The sequence below is a fragment of the Pituophis catenifer genome, unplaced genomic scaffold (genome assembly GCF_029215685.1).
Source record: "Pituophis catenifer annectens isolate HBS135680 unplaced genomic scaffold, rPitCat1.0.hap2 SCAF_5, whole genome shotgun sequence".
Lineage (NCBI taxonomy): Eukaryota > Metazoa > Chordata > Lepidosauria > Squamata > Colubridae > Pituophis > Pituophis catenifer.
The window spans coordinates 103,905,627-103,924,846 of NW_027256885.1; the positions used below are offsets into that span (position 1 = coordinate 103,905,627).

At 44.7% G+C, this 19,220-nt stretch overlaps 1 protein-coding gene across 1 annotated transcript in view; it reads right to left on the reverse strand.

The window, feature by feature from the left end:
• KANSL1 (KAT8 regulatory NSL complex subunit 1) overlaps window positions 1-19,220 on the reverse strand; it is a 518,506-nt gene that overhangs the window by 65,436 nt on the left and 433,850 nt on the right. The gene's annotated exons all lie outside the window — the stretch shown is intronic.

Here is a 19,220-nt window from a genome sequence, read left to right on the forward strand (position 1 = left end):
AAATACAATTGGTGGTGGGGATTTATATAAGTTCTAATTTGTTTAAATATCCCAGGGAATCAACTACTAATGGAAAATTTAGAGCTTCTGATGTAAATACCAAGTTAAGCAACCTTGTAAAACTAAAGCAAAGCTACTCTTCTGGGCTGCAAAATTCACAGGTATGAAACAACCAAGGTCTAGAATATAAAGTCAACATACACTGAATTACTTGTTTATGCAAAGAAGATAACAATCCTAGGATAATTTCTGAATACTGATTAGATGGTTTTTCCATTTAGGATGTTTGGAAGAAAAATCCTTGGGTATCTGAAGAAGCATGCAGCTTGAGGAAAAAGAGTAAATTAAGCATCTCTAGGCCATTCTAGAGAATCTGAATGGACAATGTCTTATATATACAGCATTACATAGGTAAAGGTTTCCCAGGTCCAGTCATGTCCGGCTCTAGGGGGTGGTGCTCATCTCCATTTCTTAGCCGAGGGAGCCAGCATTGTCCAAAGATGCTTCTATGGTCATGTGGCTGGCATGACTATACGCCGAGGCGCATGGAATGCTGTTACCTTCCCACCAAAGTGGTACCTATTTATCTACTTGCATTTGGGGGACTCAGTGGGTGCCATATTGTGGCAGATCTATCTTTTCCTTTTGGCTGTTTTATAGTGAACAGGGTTTTGAATACATTCCTTAAGGCAGTGTTTCTCAACCTTGGCAGCTTGAAGATGTGAGGACTTCAACTCCCAGAATTCCCCAGCCAATCTGGGAGTTGAAGTCCGCACATCTTCAAATTGCCACCATTGGGAAACACTATCTTTTTAAAAAAAAAATATTTTTTTTTTATTTTGAATACAAATAATACAATATATATCTAAATACAAAAAAAAAGAAGGAAAAAAATACAAATATTACTGTGCACACACCACCGCCCGGAGACCATTTATTTCCCTTATATTTCTCCTTCTATAACGACTAAAAGATATACAATATATTCCAATTGTGCCCTTATCCCCTCCAAAACAACATATATTCTTGAGTAGGTTTATTTCCTTTGCCTTCCACCAACACTGTTTTTATAAAATCCCCCCATATTTCATTATAATTGTTTACTTTAATCATCCCTTTTTAAAATTTAATTTCTGTTGTTAATTTATCATGTTACCATACTCCAAATTTCATTATACCACTCATTTCTTTGAATATCCAAATTTCATCCCCAATATTTAGCCATCACTAATCTAGCTGCCATTATCAAATTTACAATCAATTCCTTTTTTGTTTCATTTATATCCTGTTTTTCCACCAGCAAAAGTAATGCAATCCTCGGTGACATATCTAAATTTACATTCAAAAGTGCTCTAATTTCCCTAAACACCATGCCCCATATTTTTTGTGCATTATCACAATCCTACATATGTTTATATGTTCCAACCTCTTTCTCGTACCTCCAACAAATATTTGTATATTTAACATGTATTTGATTTAATTTACGTGGGAAACACTATTTTAAGAAGATTCTCAGACTCTGCTCTGTTGATATAGAAATTTATACCAAATGGGGTATAAATCCATTTAAGACAGTTATTTTTTTAATTCATTTTTATTGTACAATTCACCTATACTCAAGGTATCTTTATTACTGCTCTAAATGCTTGGTGCAGAATATACTTAGATCTCTTTTTTTTTTTAGTATCAACAAGCTTAGAAGAAAGGTTATGACTTACTAACAGGCATTTATGAAAAAAATAGCCTATTATGGGAAAATTTGAAACCATCCTTATTACATTTAAAATTTTCAAAATAGTATCCAACTTGGGAAACAAATCAGACATGAAAATATACCATAAACAATACTACCAATAAACATTTACAAAGTGTCAACTCGCGAAGCCTTCCCAACCTGCTCTCGAGTTGCCATAGGCAGGGGGATAGGGAATCAAGCCTTGTAGCTGTATTGAGGAGTTTGCACCTCAGTCAAAACAAAGCACATTCCAGCCGGCAAATGTCAAGGCCATCTCCACGGAGATCCACAGTGGCCAGAGGGAGTGACTTCTACAACCTGCAAAATTGCTTCATTGGGGAATGTGACTGATGACACACCTTGGGGGGGGGGGGATGGGGAAACAGGGTCAGAGCCAAGGTGCAAATTAAATGAGGTCAGAGTTGGCTTCACTTGGTATGTGCCGACATGACGCTCCTAATAAATAACTGGATTTCTTTTGAACCTTGGCTTGAGATTCATGTTTTAATTAGGGCATTGGTCAGAACCCTGACAGCAAGCCAACTCTCTCAAAACTAATCAAAACGACCGGGATTCTTGAGCCCTGGACTCTCCATTTGCTCCCTGACACCTGGGGTGCGTGGAGAGAAACTCATGCCACCATAGCAGAAGGCAGACTTCGAAGAAAGTGTGCTCCTGGCGACCCAGAAGGAGGCAGAACTTGCCCCCCCCCCAGGGAACTCCAGGAAGCAGCAGCCCAGTTGGAACCCAATTGCAGCCCTTTCTGACCATCAAAGCCAAGACGTCCAAGACGCCCACCTTGGCGACCGAAACGAAAAAGGATGAGTATTGGTGGAAACGAGCCCCTAAAGCGGCAGAGGTCGAACTCCCCTACCCTAGTGCCCGTGGCTTGAGGAAACCCATAAGTGAGCTAGGAAGACTGGAATGGATGAAGGAATAGGAACAGGTCAGACTCCCAAAAACTCTGTTGGAACCCTTAGGTGGATCCTTAGAACAGCTAAGGGAGGAATTTGACTGAGCCACCCTTCGTGATGAGGAGCCATTGTGCTGCCCAAAAGAGAGGGGGTTACAACTGATCCCTTTGAAGTGAGGAGTAGCAGACAAGAATGCAGCCCCCCTTCTCCACCCATCAGAAGGAAACTGAGCCCAAGGCTGCAGCTGGTGGCTCCCCCGCACCACAGGCAAGCCGCCCAAAGCGGATGCCCCCCTCTCTACGAGCTAGAGCCGATGGAGGCCGCCAAACACACCAGGCACAGGCATAAGGGGGCCAACATGATGAGGGAGGGGCAGGGTTGAAGGAGCTGCCCCGATTCGGGGGAAATTTGATGGGGATTCAACTGGCTCCATTCCTTGACTCTGCTAGAGTCCACCTAGAGCGTTACAGACACCTTTACCCATCGCACAGAGCCATGCTGAATACCATCGCCAGGGGCTAGAGGGGGAATCAAAGGAATGGCTAGCAGCCCTTCATAAGCCCCCCCCACCAGCTGCAAGACGTTGACGACTTCCTACAAGAGCTAGAAGCCAGATTTGAGGAGGTGGAGGAGGATCAGTATGCGGAGGATGAGCTTTGAGATTTAAAGTAGAGCGGGCGACCCATCAAGTAACACATCCATAAATTCAGTGGAGTCATGGGAAAGGCACCGCCTTTGCCAGAGCAGCTATTAGTTCATTTCTTCAGAACAAGCCTGAATAAGCAAATTGTCAGCGTTCCAATTTATGATCTCCTCCAGCGCTGACATGAATGAGAGAGGGAGAAGCTTTGCTTTAATGCTGAGATGAACTTTTACCTAGTTTCCTGCTCTTTAGTAGATAGTGTTACCTGGGTGATAGAGGGAGGGGGGAATTCCTGTGAATAGAAAGTGCTTGGGACGGAGAGATGGATCTGCATGATGGCCAATGAAACATTGGGATTGAAGAACGGAAAGGGAGGGGTGTGGAAGGAGGTGCCAGTTTTGGCTGCACAAAGAGTTCAGTGATGTCGTTCTTTCTATTCTTAAATAAAGAAAAGATTCATCAGAGGCCTTGCGTTTGAGAATGAAGTTTATTTAAGATAGCAGCGAAACCTGACAGATAGCTTATATTAATAAATTAAGTACATTTTAACAAAATATTTCTTATGATGTCTATATCCTGATCCAGTTTTCCTTAGAGGGCAGAGATTATTGTGCAATTGGTGATTAGTTTTATTCCAATTTATTGTATGTCCAGAAAATATACTTGGGTAGAGAAGCTTAAAAGTTGTTGATTAGACCAAAGTGTTATCAGCATGTAATTATAACTTGTATTTAATTTCAGCTAAACCTTAAATACCTATAGATTGTCTATTGAAACAGGGCAAAGATTCTAAGGCAATGGAAGGCTCAACTCTCCCCGCCCTCCCCCTCGGCAGAACTTCAAGCCAAGAAACGGGAGCCAGATAAGTACCCGGGGATTGTGCCAAAAGCCTCCGAGGCTGAATTTCCCTTTCCAAACGTGAAAGATAAAGGGAAATCCCTAAGCGAATTGGGGAGGGCGACCTGGCTATGGGAATGGGAACAAGCCAGGAAACAAACCAAGCACCAAGAAATTCTAAAGAAGCCACTCAAAAGCCCCATAGATGAGTTGAAAGAGAAATTTGACCATGCCACCCTTCAGGGGGAGGGGCCATCTTGCAGACCCAAAGAAAAGAGAGAACCAGTCTGGGCTGTTGATCCAAGAGGCCGTAGGCCAAAGCGCAGCCCTTCCCCCCTCCACAGCAGAAGGAGGAAGAGCCCAACGACGCATCCATGGGTTCCCCCCCTCCCAGCAAGCAGCGAAGCCTAGATAAGGCAGTACCTCCCTACCCCAGGATGAGAGACGAGGCAGAGGACTATCAACACCAAGGCTGGCCCTACAGAGCTCAGCACAGAGAGAAGAGGGCAGAGAGGGAGGAACCACCCCAGTTCAGAGGGAAGTTCGATGGTGACCCAGATAATCTCGCCCAATTCCTCGATTCAGCTGAGATATACATAGAGCGTTTTGGACACCTCTACCCTTTCCCCAGAGCCCTAGTGAATGCTATCTCAGAAGGGTTGGAGGGAGAAGCAAAGAGGTGGTCAGCATCCCTCTACAAAAACAGGGCCCCCCAGCTGCAAGATGCAGACGGGTTCTTGCAACTATTGAGAGCCCGTTATGAGGAGGAGGAAGAGGACCCCTATGTGGAAGACGAGCTCAGAAACCTAATACAGAAGGGGAAGCCTATCAGAGAGCATATCCATGAATTCAGGAGAGTCATTGGGACACTGCCTCCCCTACCAGAGCGATTGCTGGTGTATTTTTTTAGAACAAGCCTAGATAAGAGAATTTCCCAAGTGACTGCCTATCGGGACATCCCAAACCGACTCTCCGAATGGTTCCGGGTAGCGATAAAAGTAGACAGAGGACTATGCAAACGACATGTCGAAAGCACCAGATGGAAAGGAGAGAGGCCGACCGGACCAGGGACCACCCAACAGACGAGAAACCCCAACATCACAGCCCACCCAGAGGCCAGCTGCCCCACGGAACCCACTGAAATGCTACAGATGTGGGGGGAGTGGCCACGTAGCAGCAAGATATGGAACCCCTAGACCGGGACCAGCTCCACCGCCCAAAGCACGACTGGAACGAGGGCCCAAACGCGCCACCCACGTACCACGGAAAGCTCCCCAAAGCCCGGAGTTTTTCGCTCACCTGACCGAAACCAGAGGAATCCCAGATGAGGGACATCAGTCCCCCGAACCCTATGACACGGAGGACGAAGGCGAGGACGACCCGATGGTGAGTGGACCCGTCCATCCTTTTTTTTTTTTTTTTTTAATTTGATTTATATGCCGCCCTTCTCCAGAGACTCAGGGCGGCTTACAGTGCGTTAAGCAATAGCCTTCATACTTTTGTATATTTATACAAAGTCAGCTTATTGCCCCCACAAACTGGGTCCTCATTTAACCTACTGTCAGGTTTCGGTGCTATCTTAAATAAGTTTCATTTTCAAGCGCAATCTCTCTAATGAATCATTTTTATTTAAGAACATAAAAAGCCGACATTCCTGATTTCATTTTGCAGCCAAACTGGCCCCTCCTTCCAACCCCCTCCTCTTCCGCTCTCCAACCCCAATGTCCCATTGGCCATCATGCAGATCCATCTCTACCTCCCGGCACGTTCTTTTCACAGGAATGTAGCCCCCACCCTCGTCTCCCAGGAAACACTATCTGTACATACAAAACTAGGTAAAAGTTCATCTTGTTATGTCAGCGCTGGAAGAGAGCCTAATTTGGAACGCTGACACCTACCTTAGAAAGGATGGAAGGCTGAGTCAACCTTGAGCCTTGGAGAGATTCGAACCAGCAGTAAATTGCAGGCAGCTGTGTTAATAACAGGGTGCTTTAAACCACTGTAGTACCAAGGCTCTTTTCTTTTCCCCATACGCCTAACAGCCCCCAAAACAGGGACCCAAGGGACTTTCCAAGCCCTAATAGACTCTGGTAGCACAAGGTGCCTAATTAACCTACCCACAGTTCTAAAGTTGGGGATCCGAGCTAAAAAGCTCAAACAACCAATTCGCTTTGAGCAAGTTGATGGGTCCCTAGTGGGGGGAGCGTACGCCACACACTTGACTGAACCCGTGAGACTGGAACTAGCAGATCACTGGGAAACGATCCGCTTCATAATAGCCCCCAAGATGACAGACCCGGTCATATTGGGACTCTCGTGGTTGGACAAATGGGGCCCAATCATTTGGTGGCAAGACGGGACCCGCAGGCTGAGGATAGCAAAGGGCCCCCAACCCCTACCTCCCCGACCAGGAGAATTCCCTCCCACGCTGGGACCCCAAAGCCGCCCGCCACTGCAAAAGAAAACACCGCCAACACAAGGGTCCCTCCCAGAAGGTACAGTGAAGCAATTGGCACCCGCACCCGCCAGCGCTTGTAATACAGATCAGATCCCAGGGGAGTACCAAGACCTTGCAGAGGTATTCAGCGAGGCCGAGTGTGACATTCTACCCCCCCACCGCGAGACCGATTGTGCCATCGAGATTATCCCGGGAGCAAAACTACCCAAACCTAAAATGTATGCCATGACGCCCCGTGAAATGCAGGAAATGCGGGACTACATAGACAAGAACTTACGAAGGGGATTTATTGAGCCAGTAAAACCAAGGGTAGCGGCGCCGGTCCTGTTTAAAGAGAAAAAGGACGGCTCTATGAGACTGGTGGTCGATTTTTGAAGTATCAACACCGTTTGCATACACAACTTATACCCCCTCCCCCTCATGAAGGACATGCTAGCCCACCTAGCTAAAGGAAAGGTTTTCACCAAACTAGACCTTCGAGAAGCTTATTACCGAGTACACATCAAGGCAGGAGATGAATGGAAAACAGCATTCAACTGCCCCCTGGGTAGTTTCCAGTTCAAGGTAATGCCCTTTGGATTGCAAGGAGCCCCGGCAGTGTTCATGCAGTTGATAAATGAAGTCCTACATGAGCACCTTTACAAAGGGGTCCTCGTCTACCTGGACGATATTCTCATCTACACGGAGACCATAGACGAACATATACCCCTCGTCCGCCAAGTACTGAAAAAACTGCTGAGGGCAAACCTGTATGTCAAACTGTCAAAATGCGATTTCCACCAATCACGGCTAGACTACCTAGGCTACCGAGTATCAAACGAGGGGATAGAAATGGACCCAGCCAAGGTCCAATCAGTTCTACAATGACAGCCCCCTCGCACCCGCAGACAACTGCAAAGCTTCCTAGGCTTCGCAAACTTTTACAGACAATTCATCCCCTCGTTCGCGAGAATTGCCAAACCTTTGACGGACCTCCTAAAGACAGGAAGCCCAACAACGAAACCCCGCCCGGGACAACCCCTACAGTGGGATCTGACCTGCCAACAGGCATTCGAGACGCTAAAAGGAATGTTTGCGAAAGAACCTGTCTTAAAACACCCTGATCCTGAACAGCCTTTCGTCATCCAAGCAGACGCAAGTGATGTGGCAGTAGGAGCCGTGTTACTCCAAAAGAACAGCCAAGGTGATCTACAACCCTGCGCATACACCTCCTGCAAACTCACCGACACGGAGAGGTGATGGGCGGCATGGGAGAAGGAAACGTTCGCAGTAAGTTGGGTGTTGTTGACCTGGCGGCACCTACTAGAGGGAGGCCAGAAACCGTTTGAAGTCTGGACTGATCACAAAAACCTGGAGGCCCTAAAAACCCCACGGAAACTGTCGCCCAGGCAAGTCCGATGGGCTCAATACTTCAATCGTTTCAATTTCGAGCTTAAGCACATCCCAGGGGGGAGGAATTTCCTGGCTGACACCCTCTCCCGGATGCCCCAATACAACAGTGAGCGGGAGCAGGTAGTGAATGCCATCATCCCCTCCACCCAAGCAGCGGCTCAAGTGATCACCAGACGGCAACAACGTGACCAGCAGGGCCAACTTGCAAGTGACTTAACTGCAAAATTAAAAAAATGAAACACTGACAGACCCCTGGTTCTGAGACAATCAACATCTCTTGACAAAAAGAGATGACCTAGCATGGAAGGGAACAAAGTTCTATGTCCCACAGACTTTACGCACCCTGATTCTCAAGAGGAGCCACAACATTAAACCAGCGGGACACTTCGGGTTCCTAAAGACTCTGCACCTAGTACGAAGGCAGTTCTGGTGGCCCCACATGAGAAAGGACGTAGACAGTTATGTAAAAAGCTGCACCATTTGCGCCACGATGAAGACAAGACCAGGGTGCCCGCCTGGACTGTTGCAACCAGTAGCTGAACCGACAAGACCATGGGAGGAGATTGCGATGGACTTCATAGTAGACCTACCGAGGAGTAGTGGGAATACAGTGATCTGGACTGTAATAGACTTATTCTCCAAACAGGCACACTTCATTCCTTGCAGCGGACTGCCCTCAGCCCGCCAGTTATCCAAACTGTTCCTGAAACACATCTACCGCCTGCATGGAGTCCCCAGGAGAATCATCTCCGACCGAGGGGTCCAGTTCACAGCAAAGTTCTGGAGGGAGTTCCTACGATCCATAGGGTCATCCCAAGGGCTCAGCTCAGCATTTCACCCGAGCACCAATGCGGGGGCAGAAAGACTGAATGCTATGATAGAACAGTATTTAAGATGCTACGTCGACTACCAGCAGTCCAATTGGGCAGACCTCCTATCTTTTGCGGAGGTCGCATATAATAATGCTGTCCACAGCAGCACGGGGCTAACCCCGTTCAAAGTAGTGAGTGGTATGGATTTTGTACCCATGCCAGAGTACCCGAGGGAGCCCCCTTCCTCAGTCAGCTTGACTGACTGGATGGCAATGTTGAGAGAAACTTGGGAGAATGTTAAGAGGGCGCTGGCCAAGGCGGCTCAATCTTATAAGAAACAGGCAGACAAGCGCCGAACTCCCCAAAGACCATTTCAGTTGGGAGAGAAAGTCTACCTTTCCACCAAGTACTTGAGACTTAGACTCCCGAGCAAGAAATTGGGCCCGAAATTTATAGGACCGTTCCCCATAGTAAAAATAATCAACCCCGTTACAGTAAAACTGCAGTTGCCACGGCTCCTGGGGAAGATTCACCCCATTTTTCACAGTAGCCTTCTGAAGCCTGTAGTGGGGTCTACTTTAAGGCCGACGCCACGTGAACCCCCTGGGCCCCTGGTTGTTGGGGGCCAAACTCACTATGAAGTGCAGCGAATTCTTGACTCAAGATGGCACAGGGGGCGCCTCCAGTACTTAATTAAATGGAAGGGTTACCCGTTGTCAGAGGCTTCCTGGGTGAAGAGCTCAAACATCCAAGCTGACCGCCTTATAGCAAAATTCCATGCAGACCACCCGGGCAAGCCGGGAGGGGGGGCTCGCATCCAAGGAGGGGATAATGATACTTATCTTGTTGTGTTTTTTTTCTATGGGGCAGGTTACGTCGGAGAAGTGAAGGGAGAGGGGCCGGATGTCAGCGTTCCAATTTATGATCTCCTCCAGCGCTGACATGAATGAGAGAGGGAGAAGCTTTGCTTTAATGCTGAGATGAACTTTTACCTAGTTTCCTGCTCTTTAGTAGATAGTGTTACCTGGGTGATAGAGGGAGGGGGGAATTCCTGTGAATAGAAAGTGCTTGGGACGGAGAGATGGATCTGCACGATGGCCAATGAAACATTGGGGTTGAAGAATGGAAAGGGAGGGGTGTGGAAGGAGGTGCCAGTTTTGGCTGCACAAAGAGTTCAGTGATGTTGTTCTTTCTATTTTTAAATAAAGAAAAGATTCATCAGAGGCCTTGCATTTGAGAATGAAGTTTATTTAAAATAGCAGCGAAACCTGACACAAATCGGCCAAGTAACTGCCTATCGCAACATTCCAAACTGACTCTCTGAGTGGTTCCAAGTAGCCATAAAAGTTGACTGTGGGTAGGAGAATCCGGAAGCGGCGTGGCATTACTGGCTGGGAAAATGTCGGGCTCCGACGAGCTCGGCAAAATTCAGCCAGACGAACCGTCACTGGGGGGTCTTCGGACCCAAGCTGTCCTGTAGGGACAGTGAAGAAAGAGAGGCAGCTCGGTGTCTAAAGAGGGACAGGCAAGTCCCTTGGATAGCCCGAGAAACTCTCTCCGAGCTGGTGATGGGGGGCGGCAATCAGTGAATCACCATGAAGCTGGAGCCTCTGGAGCAAGCGATGTGCAGGAGGGAAGATTTGGACAGAGTGCTGGTGTTGGGTGAGTGATCGGCTAACCCACAGACAATAAAAAGAAAATTCTAAATATTTTTAACTACTGAACTATTACTAAAATTACCCCAGCGTGGAAATTACAGTTAAATAGCGGCGGGGGGAGATGGCGGATGGAAAGAGAAAGTGAGAATGACAAGCGCGCCATAGAAGAACCCGAATAAAGAATTAAAAGTGATTGACAAATGTAAATGTAAATCTGGAACTTGGATTCAATTTGGATTGGATTATAAACTGATTGGTGATATATAAAGGTGAAAGAAGATGTGAAAACTGGATTTTTTCTCTTTTATGACTCGGTAAACACAGATGTGGATTACAAATAAAATGGTGATTTGTTAATTAGTTGAGTGGAACTGTGGATTATAGAGAGACATCTGCAGGAGAAGGAAGAGCATGACATGGAATTGTTTTACTTTTAAAACCTTGAACTTTTTTAAAAAAGATAACTGGCGAGAACTAAGGAGGATACGTTTTGCCTAGAAGAGGACAGACTTTGATGATTATAAAAGAAGGACCTTAATGCAATTTAAAACTGGAATAATTCGAGTCAAGATGCAGCACTTAATGATTTTAAAGAATTTATGAAAGAAGCCATGAATAATCAAGCAACAGCAATGAGAGAAGCTATGAATAACCAAGCCACAGCAATGAATAATTTAACACTACTTGTGGAAGGGAAATTTAAGAAAATTGAGGAGGATATAAGTTCGATCAAGGAAGCGGTCGCAGAGGAACACGATAAAATAAGAGATGATATTGTTTATGCTGTATCAGGATTGTCAAACCTTGTTATCCAGCTTGATGGGAAAGTTGAAGAAATTAATCAAGCCAATTTAAATTTGGAAAGCAAAATGGGAGATGTTATGACCAGAACAGAGAAAGTGGACGATGAACTGATAATGTTACAATACAGGTCCATGGAGTTTGCTTTGAGATTGAGAGGCCTGAAAGAAAATAGTAAAGAAAATCTAAAAGATATTTGTGCTGATGCTATTGCAGAGATAATTAAAGAAAGACCAGAAGATGTGGCAAGCCAAATTGATAAAATTTACAGGGTTAATTCCTGGCTGGCAAAACAAAGGCAACTGCCAAGAGATGTGGTGATTTATTTTACAACTAGGAGGATTAGAAATGATATCTTACAAGCTTCCTACAAGAATAAAGTTCAGGTGGCTGGGCAAGAGGTGGTGGTTTTGAAAGAGATTCCTCCAAAGATGTTGAGAAGCAGAAAAGACTTTGGTTTTTTTGGTAAATGAGCTGAGAAATCAACAAGTGGCATACAGATGGGACGTTCCAATTGGTCTAATAGTGACTTATAATGGAGAAAGATACTGGTTAAATACAGTCTGGAAGGCAAAAGATTTCTATGTAAATGTTTTAAAGGCTGGATACCCACCCTCACCGGGGGGGGGGGGAGGAAGAAAACAGAGTTGTTACAGCAAGAAAAAGATGGAAAACAGATACAAACCTATGCTGAAGTTGCAGCTGGAGGAATTATCGTGGAAGAAGATTTGGATCTTGGGGGCTTACCCCCAACTTTGGAACCACCTAAGAAGGGAGAGCCGAAAGTACAACGACTGACCCGATCAACTTATAAACTTCAAGAACAACAATCAAAAAGGCAACAATCTCAAGATTTATCTCAAGAAGTTAAAAAAACAGAAGCAGTGGGGGGGGGCTAGGCCGAGGAGTAAGGTGGAGGAGGAGCTTCAGCTGATGCTCACAAGGCTTCGAAAGGCTAAAGAAGGGAGTCAAGAGTACTACACAAGAATGTGAAGCCATGGGGGGAGCAAAGTCGAAGACTTCGGAAGATATTCGGCAATTCTGCTCGTCGCTTCAAAAAAGTCTACATGACGATTAAGTTTCTATCTTGGAATGTGAATGGATTAAATTTACCACAGAAAAGGAAGAAATTATTCACATATTTGAGACAATTTAATAATGATATAATTTGCCTACAAGAAACTCATGTCAGAACACAAGATCAAAAATACTTGATAAATTCAAAATTAGGAACACACTTTATAGCCTCAAATTTGGAAAAAAAGAATGGTGTGGTTATTTATATAAATAAAAGATTGTCAGCTAAAATTATAGAAGCAGATGAAGGTGGCAGGTTTATAGCAATTGAACTGAACACAGTAAGTGGCCAAATTTTAGTGATTGGAATTTATGCTCCTAATCAACAACAGGATCATTTTTACAAAACTTTGCACACCAAAATATTGCAATGGGACTATAGATCTATTTTAATTATGGGAGACTGGAATGGAGTAATTGACTCTAAAATAGATAAAAAGAGTTTGGCGAAGTCAAGGATTAGATTACCACAGACTTTTTTTGACATGAAAGAAGATTTGGAATTAAAAGACATTTGGAGAATACATAATCCAAAAGAATTGGACTTTACTTTTTTCTCAGATAGACATAGATCTTTTTCTAGGATTGACTTTATTTTATTATCAGATGATTTACTTGTTAAGACAAAAAGAACAAAGATTTTTCCAAGAACTCTAACCGACCACAGCCCAGTATGGATAGAAATTGAGATGGGAAAGATTGAGAGAAGATCATGGAGATTAAATGAAAATCTGTTTAGATACGAAAAAAATATAACAGAACTGAAAAAGCAGTTGAAAGAATTTTTTGAAATGAATTTGAATAAGGGTACCCCTATTGAAATCGTGTGGGATGCGAGTAAAGCGCATATGAGAGGGGTACTCATTCATATGAACTCTAAACACAAACTGAATCGACAAAAGAAAAGATCTGAAATGGAAGCAGAAATAAAGAACAAAGAACAGCTACTTATCAAAAATCCAACAGATGAAAGAATACGTGGTGCTATAAAACTTCTGAAAGATCAATTTCAAATGCTTATGGCGGAACAAACTGCAACAAATTTACAATATGCGAAGCATAATACATTTTGTAATGCTAATAAACCGGGCAGATGGTTGGCTTATACACTAAGGAAGAAGCAGAGTATACGGACTATTGATAGTATTGATATTGGAGAGAAGGAAATTTTTCAACAAAAATTAATTAAAGAAGTCTTTGTAGATTATTACACTAAATTATATGCTAAAGATGATATGCAGAATGGACTTATAGAAAAATATTTAGAAACTAAAAGAGTTACAAAAATTACCAACCAACAAAAGGAGAGAATGAATTATCCTATAACAGCTGAGGAGATTATTGTAGCAATTAAACAACTGAAAACAGCTAAAGCTCCTGGAACGGATGGTTTAACTGCGGTGTATTACAAAACTTTGCAAACAGAAATGGTTGAACATCTTAGAGATTTATTTTGTAACATACAACAAGGGGGTAAAATACCCCCATCATGGAAAACAGCTTACATTTCTTTGATACCAAAAGAGCAATCAGGTCCTAAAAAACCTGAGAATTTTAGACCAATATCTCTTCTGAATAATGACTATAAAATATATGCAAAAGTATTAGCCAACAGGTTGATGCCAGTTATCCAAGAGGTGATTCATGATGATCAAGCGGGATTTATAGAAGGCAGATATATGAAGGACAATGTAAGGCAAGTTATAGATTTATTGGAATATCTTGAGAAGAACAAAGTTTTCTTGGATTTCTTGCTGGTTTTCTTGGATGCGGAGAAGGCCTTTGATAGAGTGGATTGGAATTTTCTATTAAAGACTTTAAAAAAGATGGATTTTGGGGATCAATTTATACAGGCGGTTTCAGCAATTTATCAAGAACAAAAGGCACAGATTATTATTAATGGAAGTTTGACAACAGATTTTAATATTGAGAAAGGAACAAGACAAGGTTGTCCGTTATCCCCATTGTTATTTATTTTAACACTAGAGGTCTTGTTGAATACAATACGGGACTCGAGTACCTTGAAAGGTATAGTGATAAGGCAAGAGGACTACAGAATAAGGGCATTTTGCAGATGATCTGGTTGTTACCCTAACACAGCCGATGGAATCAATAATCCAGATGAAAGACATTATAAAAGATTATGGTATAGTATCAGGATTTAGACTGAACCAGAAAAAAACTAAGATGATAGTTAAAAATATGACACAAGGTAAAAAGGACAAGTATAAAAAGTGGAAAGAGGGGCACATAACTAAGGCAGAATATCAGCAAATAGCCCGAGCCTGTAAAGATGAAGTGAGGAAAGCTAAGGCTCACAATGAACAAAGGCTTGCGACAAAAGTAAAAAATAACAAAAAAAGCTTCTTCCAACATGTTAAAAACAAGAAAAAAGTCAAGGAAACAATTGGCCCATTGCTGAGAGAAAGTGGCATGAAGGTGACAAGCAACAGGGAGAAAGCAGAACTACTTAACTCGTTTTTTGCATCTGTCTTTACACAAAGGGAAAAAACAGTCCAACCTATCAAAAACAGCACCACAAGAAACAGATTAGGAACACAAGTTAAAATAGGGAAGAAAATGGTAAGTGAACACCTGTCTACCCTAGATGAGTTCAAATCACCAGGACCAGGTGGATTACACCCCAAGGTTCTGAAGGAACTGGCAGACATGACCTCAGAACCACTGAACTATATCTTTCAAAGATCCTGGAGCACCGGGGAACTACCAGAGGACTGGAAAAGAACTGATGTAGTTCTCATTTTCAAAAAAGGAAAAAAACCAGATCCAGGAAACTACAGACCTATCAGCCTGACCTCAATACCAGGGAAGATTCTGGAAAAGATAATCCAGCAATGAATCAGCGAACACCTATTATTATTATTATAATTTTATTATAATTTTACTTCTATACCGCCCTTCTCCTGAGGGACTCAGGGTGGTGTACAGCCAAGATAAAACATTGCATATAAAATTTAAAAACAATTTAAAAAACAATTAAATAATTTCGGCCCAAAATATTAAAAACAGCCCAATTAAAACCAAATTCAATTAAAACTGAGAGGATGGGATCAAGCCAGCCCAGCTAGATGGAATAGGTGTGTTTTCAGGGCCCGACGAAAAGTCTGGAGGTCTGATATCGTGCGTATCTCAGGGGGTAGGTCATTCCAGAGGGCGGGTGCTGCCACAGAGAAGGCTCTCCCCCGGGGGTCGCCAGCCGACACTGTCTGGCCGACGGCACCCTGAGGAGGCCCTCTCTGTGTGAGCGAACCGGTCGGTGGGAAGCTATTGGCGGCAGAAGGTGGTCTCGCAGATAACCCAGCCCTAAGCCATGGAGCGCTTTAAAGGTGGTCACCAACACCTTGAAGCGCACCCAGAAGACCACAGGAAGCCAGTGCAGCTCGCGCAGGAGAGGTGTCATATGTGAGCGCCCTGTCGCTCCCATAATCCCCTGCGCGGCCGCATTCTGAACTAACTGTAGCCTCCGGGTGCACCCCAAGGGGAGCCCCATGTAGAGAGCATTGCAGTAGTCCAGGCGGGAAGTGACGAGTGCTTGAGTGACCGTGCGTAGGGAGTCCCGATCCAGAAAGGGGCACAACTGGCGTATCAGGCGAACCTGATAAAAAGCCCCCCTGGCCACGGCCGTCATGTGCTCTTCTAAAGACAGCCGTGGATCCAGGAGGACACCTAAGTTACGAGCCCTCTCCGTGGGGGCCAGTGATTCGCCCCCAATAGCCAGCGATGGCACCAGCTGGCTATATCGGGACGCCGGAAGCCACAGCCACTCAGTCTTTGAAGGGTTGAGTCGGAGCCTGTTTCTCCCCATCCAGGCCCACACGGCCTCCAGACACTGGGACATCACTTCAAGGGCATCATGAAGAAGCAAACAAAGCAATAACCAAAAGCCAACATGGGTTTGTCCAAAACAGATCATGCCAGACTAATCATATTGCATTCTTTGACAAAGTGACAAAATTAGTGGACCAGAGGAATGCTGTCGATATAATTTACTTGGACTTCAGTAAAGCATTTGATAGACCATAACCTACTACTAGATAAAGTAGAAAAATGTGAGTTAGACAGCATCACCAGAAGATGGATTCGTAACTGGCTGACCAACCGCACTCAACGTGTAGTCCTCAATGGAACTGCATCTACATGGAGGGAAGTATGCAGTGTGGTACCCCAAGGTTCTGTTTTAGGCCCAGTACTCTTCACCATCTTCATCAATGACTTGGACAAGGGGATAGATGGGGAACTCATCAAATTTGCAGATGACACCAAGCTGGCAGGAATAGCCAACACTCCAGAAGATAGGCTTAAGATACAGAAGGACCTTGACAGACTTGAATATTGGGCGCTATCTAACAAAATGAAATTCAATGGTGAAAAAAGTAAGATTCTACATTTAGGCAAGAAAAACAAAATGCACAGGTACAGTATATGTGGTGCCTTGCTCAATAGTGGTGACTATGAGAGGGATCTTGGAGTCCTAGTGGACAATCATTTAAATATGAGCCAGACGTGTGCAGCAGCTGCCAAAAAAAGGCCAACAGAGTTCTAGGCTGCATTAACAGAGGGATAGAATCAAGATCACATGAAGTGTTAATACCACTTTATAATGCCTTGGTAAGGCCACACTTGGAATACTGCATCCAGTTTTGGTCACCACGATGTAAAAAAGATGTTGAGACTCTAGAAAGAGTGCAGAGAAGAGCAACAAAGTTGATTAGGGTACTGGAGGCTAAAACATATAAAGAATGGTTGCTGGAACTGGGTATGTCTAGTCTGATAAAAAGAAGGACTGGGGTGACATCATAGCAGTGTTCCGATATCTCAGGGGCTGCCACAAAGAAGAGTCAAGCTATTCTCCAAAGCACCTGAGGGTAGGACAAGAAGGAATGGGTGGAAACTAATCAAGGAGAGAAGCAACTTAGAACTAAGGAGAAATTTCCTGACAGTTAGAACAATTAATCAGTGGAACAAATTGCCTCCAGAAGTTGTGAAAGCTCCAACACCGGAAGTTTTTAAGAAGATGTTGGATAACCATTTGTCTGAAGTGGTGTAGGGTTTCCTGCCTAAGCAGGGGGTTGGACTAGAACACCTCCAAGGTCTCTTCCAACTCTGTTATTCTAAAATACTTAAGGTTAAAACTCCCCAGCAAAAAGCTGGGACCCAAGTTCATGGGGCCATTCCCCATAGTGAAGATTGTCAACCCGGTCACGGTGCAATTAAAATTGCCCCGACTGCTAGGGAAGATACACCCGGTATTCCACAGCAGCCTCTTAAAACCCGTGATCGGGTCGACCCTGAGACTACTACCGCATGAGCCCCCAGACCCAGTGGTTATAGGGGGCCAAACCCATTACGAGGTGCAACGCATCCTCGACTCTAGGTGGCACAGGAGACAACTCCAATACCTAATAAAGTGGAAGGGCTACCCCCTATCGGAGGAGTCTTGGGTAAAGAGTAGAAACATCCAAGCTGACTGCCTCATAGCCAAATTCCATGAAGACAACCCAACAAAGCCTGGGGGGGGATCGCACCTGTAAAATCTATACCTGTACTCAAACTATCTTTGCTTTGCACAGGTTGTCTTCAGGAAGTGAGGGAAGCTGGATGTCAACTCACGAAGCCTTCCCAAACTGCTCTCGAGTTGCCATAGGCAGGGGGATGTGTTGTGGCCCGCCAGCGGCCTGCGTGGATCGTGGCTGATCCCAACAAAGAGGAGGCTGGTGTGGTGTCACGCCAGCAGCCTGCGCATCCAGCGCTTGCGTCGGACAGCGAGGAGGCTGAAGAGGATGTGGTGCCAGAGGCAGAGACTCAGCCAGGGCCTTCAAGAACCTCCAGAGGTTCCTTCAAGTGGAGAGAGCGAAGTGGAGGAGCTTCTCCTCAATGCTCGAGCACGCAGGGCTGCCAAAAGGCAGGAGTGGCTGAGGATAATTGGCCACTCCCTTAGCCTATTTAAGTCGCACGCAGCTAGTGCTTTCTTGCTGGAAACAACTCATATTTATTATCAGAGTATTTTGGTTTATCGTATCTTGTTTTCTGGGCTGGTTGCCAACCTTTGCCGGTCTTGTTTATTCTTGCTACTTAATAAATTTGATAAGGACCGTTGGTGTGTGTCAATATCCTCGGAAATCCGGAGCTGGAGCAGAACAGGATGGGTGATCGAGCCTCGTAGCTGTAGCGAGGAGTTTGGACCTCTGTCAAAACAAAGCACATTCCAGCCGGCAAATATCAAGGCCATCTCCACAGAGTCCCACAGTGGCCGGAGCAACTTCTACAACCCGCGAATTTGCTTCGTTGGGGAATGTGACTGATGACACACCTTGGGGGGAGGGGGAAACAGGGTCAGAGCCAAGGCACGAATTAAGTGAGGTCAGAGTTGGCTTCACTTGATACGTGCCGACATGACGCTCCTAATAAATAACTGGATTTCTTTTGAACCTCGGCTTGAGATTCATGTTTTAATTAGGGCATTGGTCGGAACCCTGACACAAAGACTGTATGATTTACCATTGTCTCAGTGCCCTCCCCCCATGAATAAAGAGGATAAAAACCAAGCACGTGCATCTACTGCACTTTAAAAGTGCACTTTAATCTCGAGAAAAGCAATTAGTCAGGAGCACTGCTACATAGAATCTTAATAGCCTCAATTCAACTGTTAATGCTGGAAAACAGGATTGTTACGCACACACAAATCTTGGCACTGACAGGCCACACAAAAAGTCTTTGGCCTGCATCAATGGACCTAGTATTATGTAGGTACCTGAGAGGTCCAACAAAGCATGAACTAATAGGAGCTACTCAGGGCAGAGGTGCAAATTTCTTGACTCAGTTCTTGCTTGCGAACTCATACAAAGGTACCGATGTGGAGATTCCATTTGCCT